The sequence below is a fragment of the Sorex fumeus genome, unplaced genomic scaffold (genome assembly GCF_029834395.1).
Source record: "Sorex fumeus unplaced genomic scaffold, SorFum_2.1 ptg000240l, whole genome shotgun sequence".
NCBI classification, from domain to species: Eukaryota; Metazoa; Chordata; class Mammalia; order Eulipotyphla; family Soricidae; genus Sorex; species Sorex fumeus.
The window spans coordinates 8,888,993-8,895,822 of record NW_026606297.1 but is presented as its reverse complement, the minus strand read 5'-3'; the positions used below and the strand labels follow the sequence as shown (position 1 = coordinate 8,895,822).

Sequence of the window (6,830 nt, the reverse complement as noted above, 5' to 3'; positions counted from 1 at the left end):
AAATGCTTATGACTTTTTAAGAGACAATCAAGTTTTATGGTGCAGAAGATAAGATGAAGTTAGATATTTGAATTCTCAACATTTTTCTTCTAGGTTTCAATTGTACCAGTTTTTTCATCGATGCTCTATAATGGGGTCTGACCTTCTTTTGTACTATCTGAGATTTCCAAAGGACAATTCAATTTCATCTTTAATGAGTTTGGCCTAATTAAGGAAGATAGAATTTTCTCTTCAAAGTATTGTTAAAATACTGTAAGAAAATACAAAATAACTAGCAATGAGAGTTGTAGACCAAATAAAAGACTTTGACAAGTTTATATCACCATCACATTGCTTTCTTTGTTCCTAGAATATTTCATCTGAATTTTTATGATTATTGGCTATATTGTGAATGTCACCTGTGTCTTTAATATGTTACATTTTAGTGCTTTGCATTTCATGTTTGAATTGTTCTTGGATTTTTTTTTATTATTTCTTCATCATCTCAGTAGTTTTATTCTAATGATATCCTGTCTCTTTACATTGCTCTGCTTTATTAATGTGATAGCCTTTGTTGGGGATTTGTTTTTTAACAGTGCTGGTCATTAAACATATGTGTCCTTAGTCTGCATGCCACATCCCAAAACAAAGATATTTCTATTATCCAATGTTTGTCCTTAACTCAAGATCTGATTTTTTTCTCCTAAATTTTTATATTGAAATTTTCAATTTATAATATACATAATTATTTTCTGAGTCACATATTTGCAAAAATAATTTACTCAGAGTGTGGTATCACTGTCACTCTCACTTTCCTCCCATTGTTCATCGATTTGCTCCCAGCAGGCCCTGTAACATTGTGAGATTTGTTGTTACTGTGTTTGGCATATCGAATACCCATCACAGGTAGCTTGCCAGGCTTTGTGGTGTGAGTGAGATACTCTCAGTAGCTTGCCGGGCATTCTGAGAGGGGAGAAGGGATCAAACTCCGGTTGGCCATGTTGGCCTCGTGCAGGGCAAAACCCCTCCTGTAAAAAACTATGCACGCCGAAGGTTGTGTGTTCACGGGCTCTCTGGACGGCTCTATCTCACCTACCGCGTTCGGTGCCCTAGAGCCGCTGTGTGTGGCCTGGATCGGAATGGCTGTTGGCCAAGGGCAGATGAAGGAAGAGACGAGGGCCAGGCCGGTTGATCTTAGTGGCAGTTTATTACAAGGAAGTTTATCCCATAGAAGAACTTACGTTACGGAGGGCCTAGGTTCTCTCAAGCACACTTTCCCCTAGCTAGTCTCCCCGTGGTCCATCTTTCAGCCCTGCTCTCTCCTTCTCCAGCTCCCTTCTAGTCTGGGCTGACACTCCACCCAGTCAGGTAGCCAAATCAACAGAAGAAAGCCCTTCCTGACTGCTCAAGGGCAAGATACCTCTTAAGGTGTTTTTCTCTTTTCCTCAGTTCAATAAACTATCAACTATTCCTGAGGTTATGCAGGAAGGACAGAACAGTGTTATCCTACACCCTCCCACTATGCTATCACTCCAGCCCAGAGTGAGGTATATTATTTTCAAAAGGGATATTTCCTACGTACATGAGTACACATACCTGCACATATATGTTTACCTGTATTATTTTCCAACACTTTTCTTATAATTATATTTTTCATAGCATTGTTTTGAGAAAAAGTCTATTCACCAAAGAAGCCTAGAGAGAATTTTATCCAGAAATGCAAATTGAGGGGCTGGAGAGATAGCACAGTGGGCAGGTAGTTTGCCTTACACACGTCCACCCAGGCTCGATTCCCAGCATCCCATATGGTCCCCTGAGAACCCCCAGGAGTAACTCCTGAGTGCAGAGCTAGGAGTAACCCCTAGCTCTGCTTTATTAATGTGATAGCCTTTTGGGGGGATTTGTTTGCCCCCTGTGCATCACCGGGGGCGACCCAAAAAGCAGAAATGCAAATTGACCCAAATGAAAAATAAGTGCATTCAGTTTCTTGAATTCTAAGGTCCTCATTCTTATTTCCCTTTGTATCTCTTCATGGTTGCAATACTAGTTTGTGTTCCTATCACTAAGGCTTATAGTATAGTTATTTGCATTATAAAATAAATATTTAGTTATATCAGCTTTAGGAAGAGAGGTTGAGAACTCTCTTCATTTATAAATTCTCCAATGCCGTATTCCATGTGCCACTTATGTTCCTTACTTTCAGATATATATATTTTTTATTAAAAATTTTTAATAGCGGGCTGGAGTGATAGCACAGCGGGTAGGGCGTCTGCCTTGCACGCAGCCAACATGGTCGACCCGAGTTCGATTCCTCCGCCCTTCTCGGAGAGCCCAGCCAGCTACCGAGAGTATTCCATATGCCAGACACAGTAACAACAAAGTCTCCAATGGAGACGTTACTGGGCCCGCTCGAGCAAATCGACGATCAACGGGAGGGCCTTTACCTTTACCTTTACCTTTACCTTTAATAGTGAGACATCATGAGGTACAGTTGCAGACTTACACATTTTTGTGCTTCAGTTTCAATTATACAATGATCAAATACCCATCCCTCCACCAGTGCCCGTTTCCCACCACCACGGATCCCAGTATGCCTCCGCCCCCCATCGCTCCCATCCCACCTTGTCTCTGTGGCAGGGCATTGCCTTTTGTTCTCTCTCTCTCTTATTGGGTGTTGTGGTTTGCAAAAGAGGCAATGGGTGACAATCATGTTTAGTCTATAGTCTACTTTCCGCATGCTTCTCCCATCCTGGGAGGATCCTCTCAACATCCTTTATTTGGTGCTCCCTTCTCTATCTGAGCTCCCTTTTCCCCTAGTTTGTGTGGTTGGCCTCCAAGCCATGGAGTAAAATTCCTGTTACTAATCTCAGCCATTCTTGCATGTTAGTCTCCTATTTTGTTACTTTATGTTCCCCAGATGAAGGCAATCTTTCTATGTCTATCCCTCTCTTTCTGAGTCATTTCGCTTAACATGATACTTTCCATGTAGTACCACTTGTATGTAAATTTCATGACTTCATCTTTTCTAACAGCTGCATAGTACATTGTGTAGATGTACCGAAGTTTCTTTAACCAGTCATCTGTTCTCGGGAACTCGGGTTTTTTCCAGATTTTGACTAATCATAAAAATTTTTTATTATATATTTAAATACACTGTCCTTTTGTTGTTCATCAATTTGCTCGAGCGGGCACCAGTAACAGCTCTATTTTCTAACAGCTACATAGTACTCCATTGTGTAAATGTATCAGGTATATTTTTATTGAAGTTAAAATTTAAATTAATATATATGGTAAAAAATTGAAAATATTTGAAAACGAAGAAATAAAATTTAATTAGATAATAAAAATCTTATTTCAATACTTTCTTCTTTCAAATAATTCCTGTCACTGTCACTGTCCTCCCGTTGTTCATTGATTTGCTCGAGCGGGCTCAGTAACGTCTCCATTGGAGACTTTTGTTGTTACTGTGTTTGGCATATCGAATACATCTTATAAAACTCCTTAAACATCTTTTATTTTGTTTATGAAACTTTATTGAAGAAAAATAAATTGATTACTAGCAGAGCTATTAGTTGATCACTCATCCATTGACAACTTGCATCATTTATTCACTGCTATAATAAACAGTGTATTGGAAAATAGATTAACTAATAGCTCCAAGCCTCCTAACAATTTAAATGAAAATTACAAAATGTTTGAGACTCTATTTTGGAATACAAAGGGTGTTGACTTCCAATTTCTATTCTCTGTAGAACATGAACAGGACTTTCCTTTATTGACATGCATAAAATATATCACATTTTCTGTTCTGCTTATGCTATAGGTTCAATACCAATTCTCCAGCCACATCAGTTATGAGCATTATGCATATCATGTAACCTCGCATCTCTGACAGTGGAAGGTTTAAACAGTATGGGTGCTGCTAAAACAATGCTGCTTCACAGATGTGAACACTGAGCCCCCACCATTTCCCCTCAGATGGCTTCTTCAGCATCTTAGAGCAGGGAGGAATGGTTAGTCTTATAACCACGTTAGAGTGAAGACATTGGCTACATAATACACATGCTCCATTTAAAAAAAAATATCTGAATCTTGGGCAACTGTTCTCCTGTAACTACTTTATAGTTTCTATAAGCGGTTATTGTCCAAAGCTGGAAGAACTTAAGTCTTCTCAGATGAACATGTGAATGAATGGAGGGAGGTAAACAAAAAATAAAATTAAAAAAGATGAGGTCCGATAGGGGAGCAGCCGGATAAGAAAATCAAAAAAAAAGAACAGTAATTTAATGTTTAATCCAGCTAAAATGCAGGTTATTCTGACTTTAAGGTAGCATTACACGGCATACTTCTGAGTCCATTCCTGAGATATTCTGTTGTACTTATCTCAGTCTGTTTTATAGATCCGTGCAATCTGTGTTACTAGGGGGTCCTCTGGGTTTGGATCACATCACTTGATCACTTGACTTCCCGTTAATTGTCGATTTGCTCGAGCGGGCGCCAGTAACGTCTCCATTTGTCCCTGTCGTGTGCTAGTGTAGCCCAAAGGCGTCTGTTCGCTCTAGGAACACGAAGAGCCTCAAACCAATCGTTCATGATCTTGATGAAGAAGTCTGACCATCTGGTAGGTGGGCGGCCACGTGGTCTTTTGACATCCCGTGGAATCCAGTCAGTAACAGCTCTAGTCCTGCGGTCGTCTTTAAATCTCATTACGTGACCAGCCCATCTGATTTTTGACACCTTGGCAAACGAGACAACGTCCCTGATTCTTGATCGTCGACGGATGTCGGAACTCCGGATTCTTTCTCTCATTTGAGTGAAACGTGATATTCCAAGCATAGCTCTTTCTATTCCTCTTTGAGAGACCCGAATAGCGTTCTCATCCTGTTTGCTTCGGGCCCAGGCCTCTGAGGCATATGTTAATGCAGGAAGAACAGTGGAATCAAAGAGATGTGTCCGGAGCCAGAGGTTCTTTTTCCTCTTAGCTATTTCTTCGATGCTCTTGAAGGCATTCCAAGCTGCTCTCTCCCTCCTGCGCAACTCGGGTGCCAGGTCATTTGTCATGTTGACTTCTCGACCTAGGTACACATAGCTGTTGCATTCGGAGATGGTCATTCCGTTGAGAGCGAATGGGGCATCAGGAATCAGGCTGTTTCTCATAAACATTGTCTTCGTAAGATTCAACTGTAGTCCAGTAATTCGGATCACATAGCAGTGAACAAATGGATAAAAAGAACTTTAGAAATAGTTAAAAGCTGGAGACTACTGTGATCTTAGAATATTGAGACAAATGCTGCCATCACTGTTAATATTTGGATGATCAATTCTTGTCGTAAAAGCAACCTTAGGTGGTTTGAAGGGGGAGTCTGTAGGAAAATGAATTGTCAAAAAGAATACACCGCCTTGATATGGGCTGTCATTAGGTCCCATAATGGTGGCTTGCCAATGGAATATATCATCCCCAACTGGACCTGCAGAGCATTATGCTGGAGGGTCACGGACCAAATCCCTAAGTTCCTTATTGATCCTTTTCAGCACTGCAGTGGCTGAGTATCGGCTGTCAGTGCTCCATGCGCAGCGGGCCGGACTCGGAGGCTCCGCTGGGACACTGGGGGACTGCAGTTTCGGCTCCACCACACAAGGTGCCCTGCTCACCACAGCCCCAGCAGGCCCTGCACTCCAGCCACCGAGAAGCTTGGAGAACTGGAAGGCAGCAGCCGCCTCTTTAAACATCTTTTAAATCAGGGTTTGAGAGATAGTTCAGTGGTTAGGGCCTTGGATGTAGTTCCTCCCTTCGAGAGTGATGGGAGTACATAATTGGGAGTAGTTCCTGATTACAACGAATTTGGATCTAAAACATACATGAACAAAATCTTTCCACCACTGACAGTGAATCTAATCAAAGCAGATAGAGTGTCAACTAGAATTCATCTGCCTCGTAGGCATTGGGAGGGGTGGGGGGTGGGGTTTAATTGGGGTTCTTCATGGTAAAAAATAAGTATTGGTAAAGGGAAATGTGTTTGATATTTGCATGACTGAGACCTAAACCTGAAAGCTTTGTAACCTTTCCCACAGTGATTCAATAAATAAATAAAAAAAAATCTTTTCACCACTGGTTAGGAAGTCTATCAGAGGCTAGTCATCACAGTGTATTGTCATATGAGGTAACAGAGTCACAGTTTTGGAGCTCTAGTAATACTGTATTTTTATATTGAATTAACATTAGCTTTCTTCTCTTATCTAAAGGTCACATACGTATCTTTCCATATATATCTATGTTGATTACTCTAATTCAAAGTAATAAAATCTTAATATATTTTAAATTTCCATACCATTATCATGTGAACAATACATGAACACTTCATATGCTTGCAATTCTTATGAATTATTTTTTCTTTGTAAACATTTTTAAATAAAGCAAAGGCAACTGATCATGTATTGCACTGTTCGACTACCTAACATGAACTGCAATAGATCACCTTGTAGACATCACTGAATGCAAAAAACTGAAATTAATATTTTCTTGATAGATATAGAATGTTGTAAAATAAATGTAAAGAAATCAATATTAATAAAACATTTTCATAGCATAGTTGGAAATGGGCTGGAGCGATAGCACAACGGGTAGGGTGTTTGCCTTGTAAGCAGCCAATATGGCCAACCTGAGTTTGATTCTTCCCCCCCTCCCGGAGAGCCCGGCAAGCTACCGAGAGTGTCTCACCCGCATGGCAATGCCTGGCAAGCTACCCATGACGTATTTGACATGCCAAACACAGTAACAAGTCTCACAATGTTACTGGGCCTGCTTGAGCAAATCAATGAACAGCGGGAGGACAGTGACAGTGACAGTTGGA

The 6,830-nt window shown here is 40.6% G+C and overlaps 1 pseudogene; it reads right to left on the bottom strand.

Annotated features, from left to right (window-relative positions):
* Nucleotides 1-4,055: 4,055 nt before the first annotated feature.
* Nucleotides 4,056-5,709, bottom strand: LOC130018170 (ubiquitin-conjugating enzyme E2 D3-like; annotated as a pseudogene).
* Between the last annotated feature and the right edge of the window lie 1,121 nt (nt 5,710-6,830).